Source organism: Dermacentor silvarum, chromosome 2, assembly GCF_013339745.2.
Source record: "Dermacentor silvarum isolate Dsil-2018 chromosome 2, BIME_Dsil_1.4, whole genome shotgun sequence".
Taxonomy (NCBI): Eukaryota; Metazoa; Arthropoda; class Arachnida; order Ixodida; family Ixodidae; genus Dermacentor; species Dermacentor silvarum.
Genome location: NC_051155.1, coordinates 163,991,983 through 164,015,162, shown reverse-complemented (window position 1 = coordinate 164,015,162; position 23,180 = coordinate 163,991,983). Strand labels below are relative to the sequence as shown.

At 50.6% G+C, this 23,180-nt stretch overlaps 1 protein-coding gene and 1 non-coding gene across 5 annotated transcripts in view; both read left to right on the top strand.

The window, feature by feature from the left end:
• The window catches only part of LOC119442022 (lysine-specific demethylase 6A), a 120,412-nt gene that overhangs the window by 59,858 nt on the left and 37,374 nt on the right, over positions 1–23,180 (top strand). Inside the window, exon 1 of one of the 4 annotated variants that reach the window (XM_037706738.2) lies at positions 1,549–1,572. The exons of the other annotated variants lie outside the window; for them this stretch is intronic. The gene's annotated coding sequence lies outside the window, so the exon portion shown is untranslated. Of the gene's footprint in view, positions 1–1,548; positions 1,573–23,180 lie in introns of those variants that run through there. 4 annotated transcript variants of the gene reach the window in all.
• Positions 17,293–17,365, top strand: Trnav-aac (transfer RNA valine (anticodon AAC)). The gene has a single exon. It is a non-coding gene; the product is annotated as a tRNA-Val (tRNA).

Below are 23,180 nucleotides of genomic sequence, written 5' to 3'. Positions count from 1 at the left end.
CATATGCCGTGCCGTCGTCGTAGCTGGCGGCCGGATTTTTCGCGAGATGGCGGCCGCTTGCGGGGGGACCCTTCCCGTATGCTTCCTGGCGTTCTTGCGGGGGCCCCTTTGTGTGTGTCCGTACTCGTCTGCGCGGGGCGAGGGTGCCCCCTCCCGAGATTGTGGGGGGAGAGGGGGGCCTTAAAGGGCCGCGACACGGAGAGAGAACGGAGGCACGGGAGGGGGCCGGTTTTCTCCCTCTGGCTGACTGTGTGCGGGGCCACGTTGTGCAGAAAAAGAAAAAAAAAAAGACCGTACGGGAGGGAAGCGAACTTGGGGGTTGCCCCTCGGAAAGGGACCGAGAGGGGAGAGAGAGCGCTTCCCCCTCCCGTGTTGGCGTCGGGCTGGTCGGGCCGGCGACCGACGCCGCTCTGGTTGTTGTCCGTTTCCTGCGGCTGTCGGCGCTGCCGCTATGTTTCGTTCTCGTTGTGACGCCGCCAGCAGCAACGGTAGCACTCGCGACGGGATTGCTGCACCACGCGTCATCTGGGCCAGCCGACGATCGGAGGAGTGTTTCTGCGGTGCGTCTGCGGGTCGTTTTGCCTCCGCTCCTCGCACATCGCTGCTGCGGTCCTGCTAGCGGCCTCTCTCCGGCCGTCTGGTGCTTTGTTCCTCTTCGGTTCCTTCGGCGCTGGTCGCCCCGTACCTGTGTGCGTCCTATCAGGCGGCCGAGGGCCGCGTGTGTGTTGCCGAGTGTGTTCGCGTACAACTATAGTAGACCCGGGGCCCTTTTTGCCATCCGGGAGAGTGAAACGCCGTGTTCGAGGTCACAGCGATCGGGAGGGGGTGAACGGTGGCTGTGCGGGACTGGCCCGACAGAGCCCCGAGGCGCACCCAGTGCGGAGCGAGCGACAAGGAGAGAGGTCCCCGGTGACGTCGCCGCATTCCAGGTGGAATTCCTAGCGTTGGGATCCGCAGGCAACGGCCTCCCCGAGTGTCACCGGAACGAGCGACGCCTGCGTGTAGTCGCGTCGTCTCGAACGCCGTTTCGACTGTTTACGTGCGCTGCCGCACTGTGACGAAATCCGAGTGGGTGCCCGTAAGGAGTCTGCTGCTCGCGAGGAATCACGGTGCTTTGAAGCTCGCGCTGTAATTTTCGGGGAATTTGTCGGATTGAGTCGTCGTCGGCGCTCTCCGAACCTTGCCAGGGCGGCCTTTCTCCTTCGAGGCCTTGGCGAGCGGAGGAGAGGGGAAGACGGGACAGCTCATCGGCGCCCCTCGGGGAAGTCTTGGTGCGTGCGTGCGCGGGGCAGCGGATGTCCGGGGAGCGAGCGTGTTCGCACTCGCGAGCGTGACGGCGTGGTGGTGGCGGTGGTAGTAGTGCGCGCCGTGGTGTGGGTAGCGCTGTGGCTGAGCTGTGTTCGGTGCCGAGCGCTCGTTGTCCCCGTTGTGTGCGACGCCGGAGGAATACTCTCGGAACTAGTGGAAGGAGTTCCCGTGCTGCGTGGCCGACAGTAGGATACGGCCCCCCTACCCTTGACTGCGACGTCTACGCCACCCGGCAGCCCTTGCACGTGCTCCTGGCGTCGGCCGGTAAGTCAAGAGGCCGCCGCGTCCAGTGTTGTTGAACCCACTCGAGGCGCGCGTCACGGGTGCTTTGCTCTGACGCGCCCTCGCGCTTGTGACGAGAAGGGCAACGAAAGCGATCGATCGATGCGACGGTTACCAATCGGGTGATGTCCGACATGTGTCCTGATAATTGGTAGTGCCGGTATTGAACTCCCGCGAGCGCTTTTACTGCCCATATTGGTTTGTTTTTCATAGTCTCCGGGTGATGGTTTCGCACTTTCTTCCTAGCTCTTTTGGATGCAGTTGTAGAGTTATTTCTTTATTCTCTTTTTTGTTATTTTCATGGGGAGCGAATGACTTCGCGGTATCAAACAACACTTGTCTTTGTCCCCCAGGTCCCTCTCTGGAACGCAGGGCCGGCATAATGTGATGATTCATTTCGCTCGCTCGATTCTATTCCTTGTCATTCATCTGTCGCGACTTACTGACCGTGAAGGTTATTACGCAGTCGGTGAGCAGTTCCGACCACTGGCGAGAACGAAAGGAATTGGAAAAGAATCGTTACGTTATCCCGGTTCGCTTGCATGCACCTCCGACGTGTGTTGTTTTCGTTCCGACGACTTTCGCGCACTTCCGAAAGGCGGATTTCGCGTTACTTGACACAGGGTTGCAACTGCCGTTTGATCGCGGCCGCTACTCGTATTGCATCTCCGGTGCTAAATACGTAACGTATGTGAAGACTCTTCCCTGCTCCTGTTTCGTTTCGAGACAACGGTTTTTGCAGGCTTCACCCGGCGACGTTTTCACGGCCACCCATTGTCTGTCGCTCGAGCGGCTGCACTTGGGTCGCGGTTGTCGTGCATTGTGTCACATCTGTACTCTTGTTTGCGGCGTGTGTCCCTTGTGTACACCTACGACCTTCAACGCACTTGACACGAACGTGTTTGCAGACGCGTCCGTTGCGCAGTCAGGCCTTGGGAGTTGTTTCCCCGCTGCGACAATGCTGTTCGCCAGCGTTGTTTTCTTTTAAAAAGAGTGTCTGCTCCCAAACAGTCGCTGTTTTTTTTTATTTTTTTTTTGTTCCGCATAAACCGAGCTTGATTTCGGCGTGTCATTCATGTTCAAGGTCGGGTACGAGGTCAACTGTGCGGATTGCTTTCGTCCTGTACCGTGGTGGATCTAGCGTGCGTTCTTTCACCCAAGTGGTACAAAGTACGCGAGAAAACATGATGTCGGCATTTCTTGACCGATAATTTCACTCGTTGCCCGCTGAACACGAGCATAGCTCATCTGGGGTCCGGTCACCTCTCCATTGTATGGGTAGCGATCTGTATCGATTGTGGGGGCTGCGCGGAGGGGACCTGTTGAACCAATTTGCTAGAAAGAAGAAAAAAAAAACGGAGAATGTGGGGATGTCTCCTCTAATTCGAGATGCAGAGACATGCGTTGACGGCACCCTGTGCGGGCGTGTTTCAACTAGAGATGTATCTAAAGACTAACGTATAACTTGACAATAGCATTCCCGAAGACGGTCCTCGGTACACGAGGACCAAAGGTGAACAAAACTAATCCGCAGTCCTCCGCTACAGCAGCATGTGTCATAGTCCGTTGTTGATGTGGGGCGTTGACTCGTGGGTATAGCAATTCTGTAAATTGCATCTAATACTACATCCAAGGCGGACAAACTGGCATGTATTAATTTATATATTACGTGAATTTGTTACAATGTTTACGAAGGTTTTGCGAAAGGCCTACTCGCATATTAGTCGTGTATTTGAGAGCCACGGATAATACATCAAATTTGTCCGCTTTAGATGTTCTATTGATGCATTTTACAGAATTCTGATATCGTTTGTCATAGCTGAGTTAGAGAGCTGCAAACTTGATAGTTTCGTTTTCTGAAAATTTTCGATTTTCAACAATTGCTATATAAAAGAAAATTGACTTCTTAAGCAAGAAAAACGCTTCCGACAGTGACTAGATTTTTACTATTTCTTTTAAATGCTCCAAATATAATCAACTTTGGTGCAGTGGCTGCCGAGAAAAAAAACGATTTCTCCTTTGCCACGTATTTACACAGGAGGCCCCGAGCGAAAGCTTCCTCTTACTAGACCGTCAGCTCTCCCGCATCCCCATCGACCGAACTTTAAGGTGTTTCTTGTCGCTCTCCACCTTCGAAATATACCATACCTACGCAACACACGCGAATGTGACCCGCATTCTCGGCGTTCCTCGTGGGATACCCCTCCGCGCAGGTGCTGCCGTCCCTTAAATCAGACGAATCAGCCGGCTCCACGCGCTCAGTAGGATACCGTGGCACCGTCGACGTAGAGCACCGCGGCTGTCTAGGGGTCTCCGCGCGACCTTGCCGTGGAGAGGAAAAGCAAGCGGCGTGGTTTCGGCGTCTGGGGGCGAGTCCACGACGGCGTTGCTCGCTCGTTGCGCGAGCGACAAAAGCGTCCGTCCTGCTGCTCGCAGAGATTCTTTTGACGCGCTGCCAGCCAGCTTCGGGGCGCTGTCGCCTGCCGACGCGAGTGACGCTTCCTCGTTGTGGAGGGGGTCGGTCGCTCGTCGGGCACGCATCCATTTCTTTCCAAGCAGCGTGCAAGCGAGGGCTCTTGTTTTATTTTCCTCCCGTTACGTTGAAAGCGGGGCCGCGCTTTCGCGAGGCACGTCGATTATCACTCTCTCTCTCAACTCACCGGGTAAAGTTGCGTGGGGGCGCGGTGCAACTCGGCCTCTCGTCGAAGAAGGTTGCACGCTCGGATAGCTGAGCTTCCATCGAGCCAAGGCTTTCGGCAAGGTTGCGGTAGCGGTGTAACGGTGCCTTCTGTGCAGCCGAGTGGGTTATTGCAATTCGCTTGCTTTGTTATTATTATTTTTTTCTTTGGGGATAAGAGAGACGTGGCTGAAGTGGCGGTTCTCGTGAAGACACGTGTACAGCCGAAGGGAAATGAATGAGGCTCGTGGCTGCAGTGCGGTGCGGCGTTTGCAGGAAATGTGCGTAATGCGGTTTAGGATACACGGTAATGCCCGTATAGCGCTCGGAGCGAGCTCCGCAGTTTGAACGCAGATGTGGTTGCGAAGCGAAAGCGGGTATTCTCCCTTCGCGAGAGTCGTTGAGGTTGTACAGCAGAGTGCGTTCTGACAAGGGTCAGCATTTTTGTTTTGGTTAGGTGTGTTCGCCGTCCTCAAGTTTACTCGCACTCTGAAGGAAACTGGGGCGAAGTCGGCGGACTTGCCCAAAAGATTGTAGAGAGAGAGGGTGGACGTGCTTTATGTATCATCGTTCCCTTTTTAATGTCGCGAGGACAACTTAACGGAACCATTTCCAAGGTTGCGGCGGTGTGGTTACATTGAAAATGAAAAGGCGGTAACGATTGTTTAATGTTAGCCGCTTTTGTCGTCTCCCTCGAGGCCATGCCAATAATAAAACCGAGTCGGTCTGTCCAATTTCATATTCCACTGTGCCCTGGATGCCAGAACGGGACACTTCTTGCATCATCTACGGTTACTGTGTGCGGCCTCTCGTAGCTTTGCTTTGGGCACGACCGGTGTAGTTCGGGCTGTATATGTAAGTCATCATCGTACAGCAGCATCCTATACTTAAATCCACTGCAGAACAGATACTCTCTTAGAAATTTCCGATAACTCCTGCCGAACGTCGTATACCCTCATTCGCGAATTACATAATTTCTCCGTGCTCTTAGCTCTCGACCACTTTCACGCGTCCCCTGAAAAGCCACCCTTTTACTAACAGTCCGCGGGTTATCTTTTCTACGCATCATGCGGCCTATACTTCACTTCGTCGTAGTAATCTCTGTTTCATCACCCCGCGTTTTTGTCGGTCACACAACGGCGAATATCTCGTGATCTCACACTTCAGAGTAAGAGCTGTCGGCTGAAGCCATTCACTTCGGTTGCCGCCGCCAGCGCTGGCCAAGGACGCAGCCGTTGTCCTTATCGGGAGGCACCAAGGCGGAGTGGAGCGTGAACGGAACTAATCGATTGCGTCCCAGTGGAGAATTCCGTTTGTTTTCCTCTCTCTGTCTTCCTTCGTATACATTTCTTCTTCTCATTGCGCAGGCGTGCTAGTAAGCCCAAGATAATATATATATATATATATATATATATTGAAGTTTCGAATGCAATGCCTATTAGCCGGTTAGCGAGGGTCGTTTATCCGTTTAGCACACAGGCACTGTACCGTTAAAATTGCTCTAAATAAGTAAAAATTAAGACGCGGCGTAGAATTCTGTGTTTCAAGTGAGAGACCGCGGTACGTGCAGATACCTCAGATTCTTCGGCATAAGGACTAGCTCCTTTCTCGTTATCAAGAAGCCAGCATCAGATGCATCGTGACGGATATGCCGCCATAGCTCAGCCCATTTTGCGAGGCCACGTTGTAGTCATTGTTGTAGGCCGTGGCATCTGCGCCTGCTCATTTCAAATAGCATTTTTTTTTTCTTCTGAAATTGCGTCTTCTTTCTAATGGCATATTGTTTTCCTTATTTCGTTTTCCAACTGAAACGAAGCTGCAAGTATTCTCTGGGGCAGCATCACCCTGCCCTTTTATTTCTTTTGGGAGGAAATCAAATCACTAGTCAGTGCATGGCTCTTAACAAACGGCCACAATCTCGACATCTGTGCAGGTATGTGTTTTCAGCGTCGTCGTCAGGTGTTTTTGCTTTCTGCTGATCGACTGGCATTCTTGAATTTTTCGCAGCACATCAAAAGTAATCGAACGCCCCGTCGTGGTGTTCTGTACTTTGTTCGGCGACGAACGCATTCGGAGCACAAACTGAAGCTTATTTCGTGCGCGTTCATCGGGTATCGTGTAATTTCAGGGCAGGGAGCGCACCGACGGATGCCGATTTAGCTAGGGCTGTTGAAAAACCTGTACAGAGAGGCCGCAAAGTTGGCGTCGACGCTGTTGCTTTTTGTTTACGGGACACTACCCTGATTTGTAAGGTAATCGTGAAAGTTTCGTCTGGACGAATCATTCCGAGATTTTAAGCTTCGCCCGTCTGTCGGGGTTCACGCCTGCGTTTCAATTCGTGACTTGTCTGCACAGTTTTCTCGTGACAGACGGCTTTCCCCTTTTCTTTTTGTTTGTCGCAGCTTGTTCTGGGTTCTCCCGTGCCCTCTTCATTGTTCCAGGAAACTTGTGCCTGGCTTTAATACTTGTAAACCGTCATGCTGGTAAAAGTAAGAGAAGGGAACGGTGCGAGCGAATTCGGTACATACCCTTTATACCGGTGTGCGTCGGTATAACCGTTATACGGTTAATATCGGTATATACCGAAAACGTGGAACCCTATAGTTATAACGAGAGTGTTGTTTCTCGGGCGAGTTGGAATTGCATGCGGTAAGGGTTGCGCTACCTAAACACGGACATCAGGAAGGCACCAACAGGAAACGCTTTTCTATAGCGTTTGTTATCCGTGTGTCATGTTATTGGTTTACCAAGTTATTCTGTGGTCTATTCAGCCGTCGCGCGCCAACTTAGTCCGGCAAAAAAACATTGGGACGACCGTGTCCCTCCCCGCCTGCCGCTCTGCGGGACGATTGGGGAGGGCGCTTCTCGCGGACGCCGCGGCGGAGGCGCGCTTGCTTGCTTGCCGGGCGAAAGTGTGGTGGTGGTGTGCGCCGGTGTTGCGTCACTCGCTCGCTCTCGCGGCTGCTTGACCTGCTTCGCGTCGTGACCTTGGCAGGGGCAGAGGGGGTGGCCTTCGCGGCCGCCGCCGCGGACCGGGCCGCTTGCTGCAGGCGGCGTGTTTTCCCAGTGAAAGCGACTCGGAGAATGGGGGACACAGGAGGACGAGCCAACTCGTGCAGGCCTGCCCGCGTGGCCTGTTGTTACGTGTGTGTTTATGTGCGGCTTCCGCGGGAATGTTTTAGAGCCTGGATAGTTGGGCATTATTTCAGTTTTCGCAGCAGACAGCACATAAAGCCTGATACAGGGACAGAAGCTAAAGGCAGTTTGTGCCTGACGAGGCCTCTGCCCAAACAGTTCGGAGTGATGCAGTTACGAAACATCGAAAAAAAAAAAAAATGTGCTGAACCAAACATCGACAAGAAAATGGCGTTGACCAAGAGAAGTTATATAACGCGACATTTTGGCACCGTCCTATAACAACGAGAACGTGTCGCTTGTTCAGTAGTACACACAACAGATCATACATTGCGTGACACCATCGAAATTTACATACAATTAAAAAAAAAGATGCATTTCACTTGTGCATCGTGAAAACCTCTCGCATAATAGATAACATTGATTCAATATACACAATAAAAGGGACACAAGACAAGATTTACAGATAACTTTCTGTGTTACAAACAAAATGCTTAGTTATGATTGTACTTTATACCAGAGGACAACGATGTCTCCATAACATGGCGTTTAATACACGTGATGTGCATTCGAAGTTTAGCATTCCTTCAAATTTGTTTATGATGGCAGGTATTTGATAGGTCATTGTTTGCTTTCCATAGTTTATTCTAATTTTTGGTGTTCGATGTTTTTGGTGCCTTATATAAGATTGAGGTTATTGTAATTGTGTTTTGTAGTGGTCCCCCACCCCAATAAACAACATGTTAACTTGGAGTAAAAAAGAAAAATAAACATTCTCTTGTAGCCAGAGAGACATGAGCTGAGATATCTTGTATAGACATCCAACTGTACGGGCTAGTTCCATACTTAAGCTCTTTATGTGAACAGACCAGCTCAGGTCTTCCTTAAATTGAACCCCGAGAAACTTTTGCTCTTGAACTTGGTTTATTAAAGTGTCCTCAAATTTTACACTAAGTTTGTCCTGTAAAGGTTTATTTACAGGACGAAATATGACATATGTTGTTTTTTGAGGCATTTAACCTTAATCTATTTCTTCTTAACCAGTTTGATAGGTGCGTAAGGTAGTTAGTTACAGAACGTTCTAGTGTCAGTAGATTATGTGAAGAGAAGAAGATATTAGTATCATCCGCATACATTATAACTTGAGCGGAACTATCTATCTCTACAATATAATTTATGTAAATAAGAAATGATAATGGACCTAATATAGATCCCTGCGGCACTCCCTGCTTTAGCTTCGCAAGCATCGACACACCGTCATTAGTTTTGACAAACTGATATCAATCAATCATACAAATAACTATTAAGAAGGTCTAATGCAATACCCCGCACTCCGTATCTTGATAATTTGTTGAGTAATAAATCGAACTGTATAGAATCAAATGCCTTCTGAATGTCTAAATACAAACCCAGTGTATATTTTCTACTTTCCATGTTTTCAATCCATACTTTCCATGTTTTCCGCATGACCACTGATACTTCGAAAGATAAACATAGTTATGCAGATCGAACGCACCTCTTGAAATCTATGCGAAGTGAAGCTTTCGTGAAGCGGTTAATAAAGTGTTTACATTTGGCCATTTCGTTCCTGCGTGTTTGGCGTAAGAGAAACTGGCGCATGCGCTCTCGGGCACCCGGGCAATGTGACACACGCGGCGATCACCTCAAGGAGCTGGTGTAGGGCGTTGTGGCACGATAGAAGCATACGTGCGATTGCGGCCTATAGTGTTTAAAACATCGGGCTGCTGTGTGCTGGGGGACGAAGGTTGTTTGAGCGAGTACGTGATTCAGTTACTTTCATTATTTTAATCTGTGAGCTATTCTGCGATACAGCAGCAGCAGCCATGGCCTGAAGAAAGTCCGGGATGGCTCGCAAGGAGAGCTTCGCTTTAATAAAGCTCTGAAAAGGGTATCCTTCTCTTTTTTTTTTTTAAATTTGCCCCCGTATGTTTTGCCTACACGCTACTAATATAAGGGCCGAATGGAGAGAGAGAGAGAGAGACCGTAGAAGACGAGGAAGGGGAAAAGTTGGGTAGGGGGGGGGGGGTGCAAAATACCGTATAATTGCTTATACACGTGAACGAGTGAATGCTGAAAAGCCAAGAAAGCGATAGCCCCACCTTTGTTTTTGCACTCCTTTGTCCATTTTTGCTGCAGCATACACATGCCTCTTCCAGTTCCGAAAACTTGCTCCCGTATGCTTTTGTCCTTAGGCAACCGGCTCGAGCCTCGAATAGCAAGGTACTGCCCTTTGTGTTATCGTACAGATTTTCTCTTCTAATTTCTTTCTTCTCATTCGTGTAAATCTCCGTGGTCCTTTTTGTTTCCATTCTTTGCAACCAATTCACTGTCTCCGTTTCTCTCACTTTCGTTTTGATGACTCCTGGCAGTCTATTCACACTATCAGTTACCCTCTATTTGGTCGCCAACTCTCTTGACCTCTTCCTCCATCCTGTGTCCACGCTTTTCAGGTACGGATACTTGTGCACTTTAGCCGCCCATTTATTTTCATCCACGCTCCTGAGTATTTCTTCAAAACTAATCCTGCTCTGCGCTTCTCTGCCTTTAAAAGAGGTATTCGTTCACGCGGATCCCTCTGGTGACGCGATATAGCAGTCTTAAATCGTGGACCGATCGTCGGGCCTGTTTTTCGTACACGATGAGTGCCCGAGCGCGGCACGGTTAAAGAGGTGCGTGTATGCGTCTCGCCGTGCGTTTCCGGTGACCTTCGACGGGCGTTACGGCGCTGGCATGCACGCAGGTTAGGCGAGGCGCGCACCTCCTCTTATGCGGGAAGTGGCTTCGCAATGCAACGCGCGGTCGAGCACGAAGCGAGCAGTCAATCTCTCTTCGTCAAGCGGCGTGCAGCGTGTTCGGAGGAGGAGGGGGGCGCGGTCTTGGCAGCCGTCATCCCTGGCATCCGCCGAAAGCTCCCAAGGAAAACGCCGCCGCGGCATCGCCTCTCCGACCGTTGCCCAACGCGCCTAAGGAAACGGGTCGTCGTCTATCCTCCTCTGGATACGAGTCTGTCTCACTCGCCTGGTTTGCCTGGTTATCCGTGACGATGCATCACCTGGCTCAGTACCCGACTCTGTTGCCCTTATTTCTGTAGGCTGCACGCCTGTAACCTTGACGTTTGGTGGACATCAGCTGAATTCGGACTGAGTAAACGAGAACTACAAAAAACAGACAAGAAGAAACAAGAGACCGAGGGGGTGGGGCTAAACTTCCGTTTATTTGCGTGACGCCTCTGAACTGAGACGTTTCTCGGTCTGTCAGTGCGCGTATCGAAGGAGGTCGTTTTCTTTTTGTTCGCCACCCGTGTGAGAGCACTCTCCACAGCGTTCTTGTAATCAACGGTTGAAATTTTAGAAACGTGAAGTCCCACACCCTTGTGCTAGATCCCAGTGCACCCAAAATAACCTTGAGCGCGGCCGCAGTTTGCCGGAGGCTTCGAATATACGGCGTCATAACCAAGATGTTATACCGTTCTATATACATATATATAACCAAAATCAGTCGCATGCAGCTTCATGTATACTCACTCGCATAGTGCGCTCACACTCGGATCTCGTTCCCGACGTTCATAGTCGCTTGCAGTCACACCTATACCGTCACGCGCTGACGCTCTCAGTCGCGTCCATTCATACCTACCGCGCACTCACATACGCACTCGCGTCCTCTCACGCTCACCCCTCCACTCGAAATCACCGGCACTCACTCTCGTTCGAATACTCAACGCAACGAAACCGGCGCAGATCACCGCGCTATGCCGAACCGAGTAGTAATGGGGGAGTGAAGCGGGTTCCACTTTCTCAAGCAGCGAGAAACCTCTTGCCGCCGCTGCCCCGTTCTCAGCGCGTTTGTCTGGATTCCGTATACGTATAGTACGTATGTATCTATACTACGTGCAGCTACGTGCCACTACGCACGGTACCACGCTTGCCCTCTTGCGGCGCGCACACCACACGGGCCGCTGCTGCGCCTACGCGTCCTCCTCCGCTGTGCGTGCTCCCGTTTTCCGGCACGAGATAAGTATCGATCGGCAGAGACGACAGCGTCGTCGCGGCTTAAAACGCTGGCCGCGCGCACGTTGCCCCATGGTATTGTTCTGTCCGGCGAGCGCGTACAAGCATATCGGGGTCATATTCCGCTCCGACGCTTCCCTGCACTGTGTCCTGTATACACTCACAGTCTCGCGCGTGGAAAGAAATAAGTAAATGGCGTTCCGCTTCTGGAGCGCACGAGGTCGCCGGTGGTTCGATTCCCCCGCCCGCATTTCGATGGCTGCGAAATGCGAGGAACACTGGCTTTTCTGTGATTTAGGTGGAAACCTTAAGGTGGTCAGAATTGATTGTCATAATTCCTCATAACAAACTGTGCACTTTCAGTATACGTCATACAGTAATACAGGTACTATGAATACCTGTATAGGTCAGATCTTATGCGTTATCGATCGTACCGTGCGTGTCCTGCTTTATCACGTCGCCGGTGACGTGAATGAAACGTTGCTGCAACATTTTCGCTTGCTGCTTGCGCCGAGAGCCGCCACAACCGTATAGACGGAGAGCGGTTGCGGCTATAGTATTCGTAAACTATACGCGGATAAGCGGCATGAAACAATTAACAGCAGCGAGGACGTTCTCCGGGTCGCACCGGTGAATCGAGCACGTGCGAAGGTAAAAAAATATGTGTACCACGGAGATTTCTGTAGTCGTCGCCAGGTCGCCATGCACTTCGATCAGAATCTTTGTACCGGATTTAGATGCGAAAGAGGATAGGGAGAGAACGATGCGGTCTCGAGGGAAAAAGTTTCGAGCATGGCCGATCGACGACGACGACCGCGGGAGCCGTTCATTCGTGCACGTGGCGTGACCGCTCGCGCCGAATCGTGAATCACGCGCGTTGCTTGCTTGCACTCGTTCGTGCCCGCGTTTCGGTAGCCGACCCGGTGGGCTGCTTCTCGACGACCTCCTGGGTCCGTCGTTTCGTGACGCGCTTTAGAGCTCCTGGTGGGAGCAGTCGCATGGATTCGTACGAAAGTTATATCGCCTCGCGATCGTTCGGTGGCCATGATTCCGGAATGATGCTTAGTTACATGGATTTGTGTATAATGTTCGGGCCTGTGGCTCCAAACGTTATTATGCTGTTATTCAACACGCTTTAACTTGATAAGTTTAACAAAGCGAGGCAGTTAGTATATGCGCATATATAGCGAATAGAATAGGCGGTGTCCAAATCACACGCCGCCATGTCGGCTCCCATGGGAGTAAAAGGAGCCAATTGATCTCGCATGTCTTGCTTTGTGAAAGCCGGAAACAGGTCATGGCCGCCATGTCTCGGACGTAATCTATTGTCGCATTTCTAGCAAAATACACTGTTGACTAGTACCACTTTACAAAGTTGCAAAGCCGTTTAAAGGCAGAAGGACGAAGTTTAGGCAAGAGCATGTACTGGGCCGTCGTCCTTAATTTCCCATGCTGGCTGAAATCACCATACTTGCGCATCCTGTTGGCGATGATGATGATTTATTGGCATCCCCTTTGAAGCGGGGCGGTGACAGATGGTCACCTAGCCTGCTTGCGAGTTATTCAGGTATGCTATACATGATCTTCATTCTAGCATTTTTTTTTTACACATCTCCTTATTCTTTGTTTCTCTTCCTCAAACCCTGCGTATCGCTACATATGCCTGTAACGGATCCGGTCGTATCAGTCTCTCCTTCCCCCCCCAATAATTCTAGACGTCTCTTGCTTATCTAGACTGCTGACCGGTTGATGCTTCCGTCCACTTTAAATCCAAGCGCTTCCGGAAGGTGTACGTTACCTACGGATCTCACTGGCTGAATATTACTGTTACCTCCCGTAGGCAACAACACTAACGTCCTCTAGTAATTTTTGGCCCAAACTCTATGGCAGGCACACGCCGCGCCGAATTCGAGAGCCCTTGCTAATCGACACGCCGTGTCAAACAGCGCCTGTCCAACTGTCGGGAAGTTAAGCCCCCGTCGTCCACCATTAGTCCGCCCTACGCGCCGTTCGAATGCAGCAGCTGGAATGTGCTCCCTGTATAGTAAAGCTTCCGATTAGAGCCGGAATCACGTGGTGTTATCGCGTCATGCGGACGGGACTCGCGGGGCGACGTCGGTGATCCGGAAGTGCGTTCCGCGTGTTTACAACCGCTTCCCGGCGACGATGTGCCGCGGACGCGCATTCGGCTACACGTCGCCGAGCAATGTGACCGGCCTCTGCGCGTCCTCGTTCGTGGTCCGTGGGAAACGCGATGCTCTGCAGTATCCCTCCTCGCTGCGTGCGTCCCCTGCTCGTGGGCCCCCACGCAGGAGGAGCTGGTGAAAGAAGGCGATGTGGCTGCAGAGGGAGACGATTGCTGCTGCCCCCACCCGTTTTTTTTCTCCCCCCTGCAGACCGGGCCGTCTCTGCCGGAACGCGTTTGATGTATTTCTCGAACCCCTGCACCCGACCATCATTCACCCTCCGTTCTCGTCTTGTGTATACTTCCTTGTGATGGCGGTGCGCTCCGTCTTCTCCCGTTTCCGTCGCAGCTCGACGAGAGAGTTTTCACTCTACCATTTTTGAGCGCTTACTGCAGCCAAAGCACCGTTGATGCCTACGATGGGTGCTGCGGCTGTAGCGTTTTAACCGCTGCGCTAGCACTGTGGTGCGACTAATCGAACGTTATGCGCCTGCAGGCCCTAACAATAGCCTCTCGTATCTGTCGCTGGGAGCGATAGAACGCGACTTGCAGTTCACTGACCGCCCTCCGGTACAGGCGCTTGCTATGTATATGTGCGTAACCAGCTCAACATTCTGCAGATCAATCCTTGCGGAACTGTCGAAGTGCGATGTTCTCTCTCCGCGATGAAAAACTTCAGAATACCGAAGTATAGTGCAGCGTAGAGAGGGGTGACTGACAGCGCAGATGCCTGCAACTTATGAGAGCTCATTTACGTGCTCATTTTTTTGGACCGTCTGTCGAACATTAGTGTGTTTCATTGCCGTTACGCCAGGTTGTCCCCCAGAAAACTGTGTGATTTCCAGTGTCGGAAGGAGTGTTGTAGTGTGTGTAATACGGCACTTATATTATTCTCTCTCTCTTCGTTCTTGTAACTCTTTCTGGATGGCTATCTTTTCTGTATCGGGTGTTTCGCCTTCCCCTGTGGCTACAGCGTGACCGCTCTTGTCTTCTCGCTCCTTTCTTTTGTGATTGTTTAGTGTTAGCACGAGCGCGCGCACACACAAAATAATATGCGTTCTGATGGTGGTCGAGAAGTCGGGTCTCCGCTGGCAGTACGATGGGCAAAGGTGTCGCTGTGTGGTTAGAATATTGTTCGGACAGTGCCTTTTGGGGGCTTTACAGGCGCTTGGCACGAAGACGCGCGCGATAGACAACAGCACCGTATAGCTACTTATGCAAAGAAAAAAAACAAATCAGTTCGTAATTTTGTTGAGCCGCACCGTAGCCTTTCACCTTAGACATGGTTCTGGACTGGCGCCGACACAGTATAGTGTCGGTCTTCTGTGCACCGGTGCCGTTTCGGGCGCGTCGCGCATGTTAGGGAAGGGGTAACCACATTCCCGGAGCAATATAGAAAGGCCGGTGTGAGGCCAGCATTATACGGTTTCTCCCGCTGCAGACCGTTGGATGTGCCGCGCTTCTCGGTACAGCTCGTCGCCGCAGTTCCCGAAACTCGTCGTCGTGACGCGGATGCCCGAAGGGCCGTGTGCGTGCCGCTCACGTAGCGCCGTCTTCAATGGCCGCTCGGCGCCGCTGAATCAGACGCGGAGAACGCCGTTCAGGCCCCCGTCGCCGAGAGGCTGCGTCACCGAGATGGGACGGCCGGCCTCATCGTGAGCGCGCCCCGACGTCATCGCTTCCTGCCTTTCGGCGGAGACGATGTGAATGGCCGGCCGCGCGCGCGTTCCTCCGGAGGTGCCTTTTTCAGACCGCCTCGAACCGGCACCCCCGTTTTCGCACTCGCTTGGCTCGCCGTCCGGTTACTGTATGTACGTAGCATGCGGTGACCCCGCACTGCGTGGCCATTGGCCGAGAGCCGCCGTGACCGCGCGCGCACCCGTGGCGTCGCAGTTTGGGCGAGGTGGTTACCGCGGGTTTCGACAAACCCAAGTGCATGCCACAGCTGCCCGTCATCGAAAGCTGCAGCGTGGGACTCGGTATTTCGTCCCGCACTTTGGGAAAATAATATCTTGAAACCGGTGTCATACTGGAGACTCATTTTAAGTCTGTCAGACTCACTGGCTACAGGTCGTAAATCGGAAGTACGTGCCGTAAAGTAATTAATTTCGAAGTTATTTGGCGAATTTTTAATTAGTTGAATCTGTGTTTCGATTCCCCGTGCTAGTAATGTCCGCTTCTTCGAATAATGCAGCTCAAGGACAAGAATTATGCTATCTGTCACATGCGATTTTTGTAAAGAAGATTCCGGAAAACTTGGAAATGATCACCCCGTATTTGAACGCGAGTGATTGTTGGAAAGTATGAGTGTAGGAACGTGAGCGAGTGCCCACGTGTGAGTTGCGTCTGAGTTTGTGTGAGTACATAGAGAACGGAAATATTGGTGTGTATGAGTTAGTATCATCCGCTTATTCTGCCAACCTACGTTGCGGGCACGGCCAAATTCCGCCACGTTGTCATTTTGGCCCATTCAGATAGACCTTTGCGGTCGGGTTATGCGCCGAGTGTACTTTACATTGTGCAATTTCTACTTTCGTCGTTGTCTTAGTTGCTACAGGATCATCTCTTTTGAGCGCTCGTTTGGCTCTGACGCATGTTTTACGGTCGGCGTGCCGGACATTCAACGCTGTGATTCGTACCGTGGTTATCACGCCAGCAAGCGGACACGCATTTCCGCGAGCGAGTTTGCGCTGCGGGGCTGAAATAAGCGAGGCGCTCTCGACGCTCGCGCAGGCGCCCGTTCGAGCGGCGGGAGCGTGACCTTCTTACGAGGAGAGAGGGGGAACCTCCTCTTGATCGCCCTTGGAGGAATGGCTATTTTCTACTCGCCGCGTAGCTCGACGCGCTCCTACGCCGTTCTCGGGCGGCCTCGCGTAGCCCAGCGTATGACGTCACCTTCTCGGCGGAAACCCATTGAGGAGTAGTGAGTGAGTGTGCCGTGCAGAAATATCTCCCAGCGGGGAAAACAACGCTGCTCTGGCGAATCGCCCCGCTCGCTACACGAAGTTGAAGACATCTCTGGTACCGAAGCCGTGCGTGATCCGATGCCGGATATATATACTCGTACCGGTGTTTATTTAGGACACTGAAGAGCAACACTTTGTTAGTATCGATCTGGTGGAGCATTCTTTCGAGCCTCGATTTTGCAGTGACTTGACGAGAAAAAGGGCTGGTTATTGAACGGGACGACTGAGCCCCCCCGCCCGGACAGCTGGGCCGCTACATCGTGGAGGTCGCGGATCTCTCGGCATTTTCGAAAATCTGAGCTGTTTTCGCTCAGAAAAAGAGTTCTTCCATGTTGACTAACTTTTGTTTTTGGTTGCTTTCGAGTTTAATACAATCGTTGTTTTTCGATAAACCATTCGCGAGCAGACGTTGTCGAACTCCGTGACTTCAGGAGAAGCATGTGCGGAAAGCTTAAGGTGTGTCGCCTACCATCCCACCGTATCAATCAATAGTCGTACGTTAAAGTCCTCCAGCAAATTCCGATCGGATTTACCAGCACGGTTCCGGTCAGGTGACGTGAGTCTGCGAACGGAGCCGTCTGCGACGAACGGCGTCTGCGAACGGATCCGACGGGTCTTAATCAGCTGTGCCAACTGAGCACCGCTCGAAGATTTATCTTTTGCAAGCTGCGCGTGTCTGGTATACGACTGAAGCCGGCCGTTTCACCAACCGTTCTTGTGGTGTAGTGGTTATCACATCCGCCTAACACGCGGAAGGTCCCAGGTTCGATCCCTGGCAAGAACAGTTTTTTTTTTTTCTTTTCCCTTTTGCAAAATGAGTCGTGATTGCCTTTAGTGATACAACTGTAAGCAGGGTAAGCGCTTCATATGATTTCTTGTTTACAACGTGCCGACGTTTCTGTTCGTTACTTATTCTACAACTACTCTCTTCAGAATGCTGGGTCCTTTTTTTAACCCAGAACAGTTCGCTTAATCTTTTTTTTTTTTCGTGGTGCCTTTTTAAGTCACAATAAATGTCATCGGTATTTCTTTGGCCCCGTTACCTTCTACTTTATTCAAACGAAAGCTTGCCGCTTTTGTTTCTCTGTTATGAATAAAAATCGCCAGTTTGTTTTGGTGATATCATCTGCAGTCATAGGGACGTGTGGTGGTGCTTGTTTACATGTTCTTTTATTGATAGACAACAGAAAATTTGCCGTATATATTGCAAATTACCTGATGTCAAACTACGTGCGTCGTGATGTGGCGTATATACGCAAACGTCAGTAGACCGGAACACGCGCGCAACGCGGCCCCGTGATGACTTAGTAGTCCTGCTCAATGTCGCATCGTTCGAGGCAAGATTGAGGAGAATGGCGCTCACAGTGTCATTGTCGATTTTCCAGAGAATTACAAGAAGTTGAAGTATGCGTCTCCACACCTGCATAATGATCCACACCTGCCACCTCCTTTGGTCGTGGCACAAACTTGGTGTGCTTCGTAGCATAGTTCCCCTTTAACCTACTACTACTACTACTACTACTACTACTACTACTACTACTACTACTACTACTACTACTACTACTACTGGCACGCTTTACGACAACGATGGCGTAGTGAAACTTGTCGTGTTATCGGTCTGTTGTAACGACAGTTCAGCCAAGTGTTCTCAGCGATCAGGCAAGGATTAATTGTCTGTACCATCGACGAGTGAGATATTCAGTATATAAGCAGTGAGCTGCAACACCCAATAGGCGCGTGGTGGCAAAACGCAGGTGAAACACGAATGCACGATCCATCACTTATCTTTGACGGTCACGAAACGTCAGATTGCTCCTAACATTCGCCGATAGTATATACGATCAACATAAATGCCCCTATTGTGAGGCGCGTCTGCCAAAAGTACCCACTGGTACAGTCGCTTGTTAAAACGAGGCTCATCTGGGGGACTCTCAGTGCTCTGCTTATTGCGTGTCATGCTGACGGTGGGTGCGAGAGTGTGTCCCATCGAGGGTGCCGAGCTTCGGACGTGAAACGGCCATTGTGGGCGAGGAGGTGGAATGCGTGCCTTCGCACCAGCAGCTCCTTCTACCACCACCTCGCTTTCTCTCCTTCCGGGCGTCTCCTTGCCCCCGTTGGGCGCTATCGTGTCTCGTCTCCGCTCTCCGGAGTGTGACCGCGGAGGAAGGTCAACGGCCCACCGGAGAAGGAAGGAAGAGTGCGTCCACTGGTGCGTGGTGCTGGCGGTGGTGCCACGGCGCGCCTATCACGCGCGCCTTGCGCCGCGTGCGCGCATGGCTACGGAGCTTGACGCCTTCTCTCTCTCTCTCTCTTTCCCGCCCTTGCCGATAAGACGTGCTGGCGCAACGAGTGCGTTGTTGCCAAGTGGACGATAAAAAGTGAGAGTATATACCGAGAAGAGACTGAGTTGGAAATGAAGAGAAAAAAAAAAAAAAAAGGAAAGAAAGTCTCCCGGTTTTGGGGCGAAAGTGCGCGCTTGGATTAATCCGGTGAATGGTATGGAAACCTCCAACACGAAGAAGATGCTCTGTTTTTTACGCTGTGCGGGAAACGATGCGTTGGAAGCGGTCGGGAAACGACGACGGGAAATGGGCATGTTCGCGTCTGCGATTTTCTACTCGGGAGAATTCCGGACGTGCATGCACCAACCAGATATGCGAATTCACCTGTGGTTCCAAGTTTGTTCACATCATTCAGCGATCGGCTAATAAGAGTTCGTCGCCAGTGTGCGAGAATGTCGCGGCGCCTGAGTAGCTCCACTTTAGTAAAGCTGCGTCGCCGTTTCTTTCTTTCTTTCTTTTTTTTTTTTGTCACTTCTGTTCACTGTTATTCCTTTTTTGATAAATTCATTGTGCTGATTGCTCCCGCTGGGGTTTAAGAGGCGCGTCTAAGAGCGCTGTCTCAGCAGTCGACAAGGGAGTCAGTGTTGCCCACAAGCGCCGCGTTCTCTATTTCCGTATCCACTCCATTATAATAGACTGCGTTCCCGTCATGCGTCCAAACAGTCGTTGCTTCTTCGGTGTGACAATAAGGCAGCCGGAAACGCCGGTCGTTTGCGCGCATTGTTCTCCCGCCTATCATCGATCGCTGATTAATTGCTGCGCACGTTCGCGTACATCGAAGGAACCTACTTGTAAAACATATGCAGATCAACCAACGCGCACGTTGGTATCTATCGCCGAGCGAGCCAGCATTGAGGCGAGTTCGCAGTCAACTCGCCTGCAAGTGGTGGGTTGGATCGCCCGAAACAGCTATAGGTCGAGATGCCCCTAAACGCGGGACGAGTCGGGCTAGGTCTTCTAGACTTCAAGCTCAATCCGCTTTCGTCGAGTTCATGAAAAAGCGAAGCTCTCATTTATATCGAAGTAGCGCTGACTTGTCGCGGGCGTTGCATCCAGACTTTTGTCCGACGAGCTTTTACATGTAAGCCTCAATTGTTCTTTGCCTTGTGACAGCAATCGCGGCATCGGCCGGTCGCGGAGGACGGCATTCGACTTCTTCCTGTTATTCGCCTTTCTCTGCATAAATTTAGACATATATGTGTATCATAGAGCTCGTTGCGAATTCAATTTCTCGCAGACCTTCGTTTGCTTTTGACAACGGAAGCGTTGTGCACGACCGTGTTCAGTATTTGGCAGTGCTTGCGCGCGCTGCTGTATTATCTCGCCATTTCGAGTCTTCGTGTCACGCATATTTAAAGGAGAAAGAAAACTGCTTTCATTTATTGTCGCTATGCATAAAAATATAGTGTGGGACGATTATGTGTCACGGCGCCGATTATATGCCCATGGACAATACCGAAAGCAGGTGCAGTTTTATTTCCCCCATACAATGGCCGTTTTTTTTAAGCGCGCTGAAGCTGAGCAGAAAAAAAAAAAAAAAAAAACAGTATTAGGTTACGTGCGTCACAGAGTGGTTGCGCAAATGCTCGCGCAAGTACGCCTGGTGTGTGACGCAAGCCGAAACTTCGTAACGGATGCAGGCGTGGCATGATATCGAATGTTCCGGTGAGTTACTTTTACTTTTTTTGGATGTTTCCCCCACACGGGGGCGCGGGTGCTATATTTCTTTCACCTATTGGGTCATTCTAAGCTCATTCGTGATTATTATTACCGGTAACCGCAGTCACTCCGCTGAGCTGTGACTCAGGTTATTGTTGTCCTAAGCATTAAAAACAAATCACTTTCCAACCCGTGCGTGGAGTTCTTACGGCATCCCTTTCTTACGTTTCGACTTTTCTGGCAATCTTTCGTCGCTGATGCGATGTCGTAATGCGCGCTTCGAAAGTCTTTTTTCTTTCTTTCTTGCTTTTTTCTTTCCCCTTTGAGTACTGACATGATATTTTTTGCTATTCAGTGTTCTTTGCGTTAGACGAAACTCCTAGATCACGAAACCCCAGAGAAAATGTGGACAAGCCTGAGTTGTGACGTCATTACACAGCATGTTGTCACGTGGGAGTCATGACACTGCGACGTTCCGACACACGCTCCGGCTTGCTACGCGCGTGCGAGGGCTGATGCGGCAGCATAGCGGACGACTGAGCGAGCCGGACCGAGTATCAAAACGTCGTAGTGTCCTTGTGTCCCACGTGACCACCTATACTGCGTCATGTCTTCACAACACAGCTGAAGCTAAAGCGGAAGTGGCTGCAGAGACGCTATTATATTACATTGTTTAGGACGCTGTTGAGGCTTGACAGTATATTTTATAGGGTTCATAGGAACCGGACTTCCATTTAAAGCACACAAAAAAGAAGACTCGAAATTATTGTGTCGGTACCCCCAAGCTCACTTTCCGACTATCCATTTTACGCCGCGAGATATTCACCCTATCTGATCGCAGCCCATAATGTAACTAAATGGTGTCCAGTTCTCCGCCAGCAACACGGAAAGTAGTGCCAGTGTGGGCCCCAACAAGGAACCTCATTGGCTCCGTATACAATGGACCCGCTCTGGCAGGCGGTTAAGAAATGCGGTTAGGAAACGGCGACTTCGGGCCACACTGTGCCGAAGATACGGTGTTGATTGTGGCTGCCGCCTTATGGGCCACCTGATGCCAGTAGTAGAACTTGCTGTTGGACTGGTTGGCGGATCGTAATAGTCAAGTAATTAGGCGCAATTTTGCACTCCCGCATTCACGCACACACCCATACACGCAGTGTATGCGTGAATGCGGAAGTGCGAAATTGCGCCTAATCACTTGGACTATGATGCCAGTAGCAGAAGTCTCTTGTTTCTAGTACATTTGTGTTGCGTGACGCAATAAATTAAAAAAAAAATGTTGATCAGAATGCTCTGAGAAGCCACCAAGAAACTCGGTAGTACTACCTTCCATCATGCACACTGACTTCCGAGATAGCATTTTCATTTCCCGCAAATTCTCTTTGGTTTATGTGCTTTACTGCAACAGGGTTGGCATCTTGTTTTTATGTGACATGGCACTTTGTCCTACCTACTGTATCCATCCTACTTTCGCTGAAGTATACGATGTCCCGGCTTGGCATGTATTTTTTTTTTCCGATGTGGGCTATAACGTCGGAACACCCATCCTGCTGTGCGGTCAGCGATTGGTCACGGTGACCTCGTGGAAGCAGATCATCGGGTTCGGCGCTTTTATTCGACGGAATTCCGCATTGATAAAGACCCATATGCCCCGTACCGTAGTCCTATATGATTATAATGACTTATATAGGAGTATACAGGTCTTCGTGCAGAATTCTATAGAAATTATTGATGCAAAGCCTATGAGGCATACGAATATTTTCAATAAGGAATTGTTTTCAGCAGAGAGATGCATTTTCAACATGTCGAATGTTGGCATGACTGCCCTACCAGTAAACCAAAGGGCTTGAAAGGAAAACGAGGAATCTTCAAAGAAATTAATGATCACGCAACATGCAATGATACGGAAAGTGATAATCGCAACATCGGAAGATTTACGTTGCGCTTCAGGTTATCCATCCTACTGTATTTCTCGTTCTATTTGTGAAACGACCCTCGAAAAACACTGCTGCATTTTGGTACAAGATTATACCGAAGTCAGACGAGCAAATTTAATGACACTTCGAGCGAGTGCAATTTGCCTCGCTGAGTGTCACTGCGGCGGCGTGGTGCAAAACGAAGTGTCATTCGGGATTGATGACAGTGGCGATCTGTGAAGCCATAGGGGTTGATAAGATTCTCGGCCATTTCGAGTTTTGTATACGGTTACTGTAATATTACGAAAAGATGCCTATGTACAAGAACATCACCCATCAAAGATCTCAGTAACACGTCACACTTAGGCTAGACACAACACAATGCAAATCAGATGGGTATTAACAAACACAAGAAAATAACGACAAGCACAAGAGTCCAACACGTAAAGTACAAAATAAATAGGAACACTAAGTGTCCAATCGTATTCACCGTGCTGGTTGGTCTTGGAGTCGGACGATCTCGGCGTAACTTGGGGGCAAATCTCGAAGAAGGAACTTCTTCCGGAAATGCAGACGCTCGATGAATTCGTCGACTAGCTTGCCGGGGAATCCCCTTCTTCCGCAGACGCTCGGTCTTCACTTTACATCACTTCACTGTGCGGACTCAACTCCTGAATTCCTC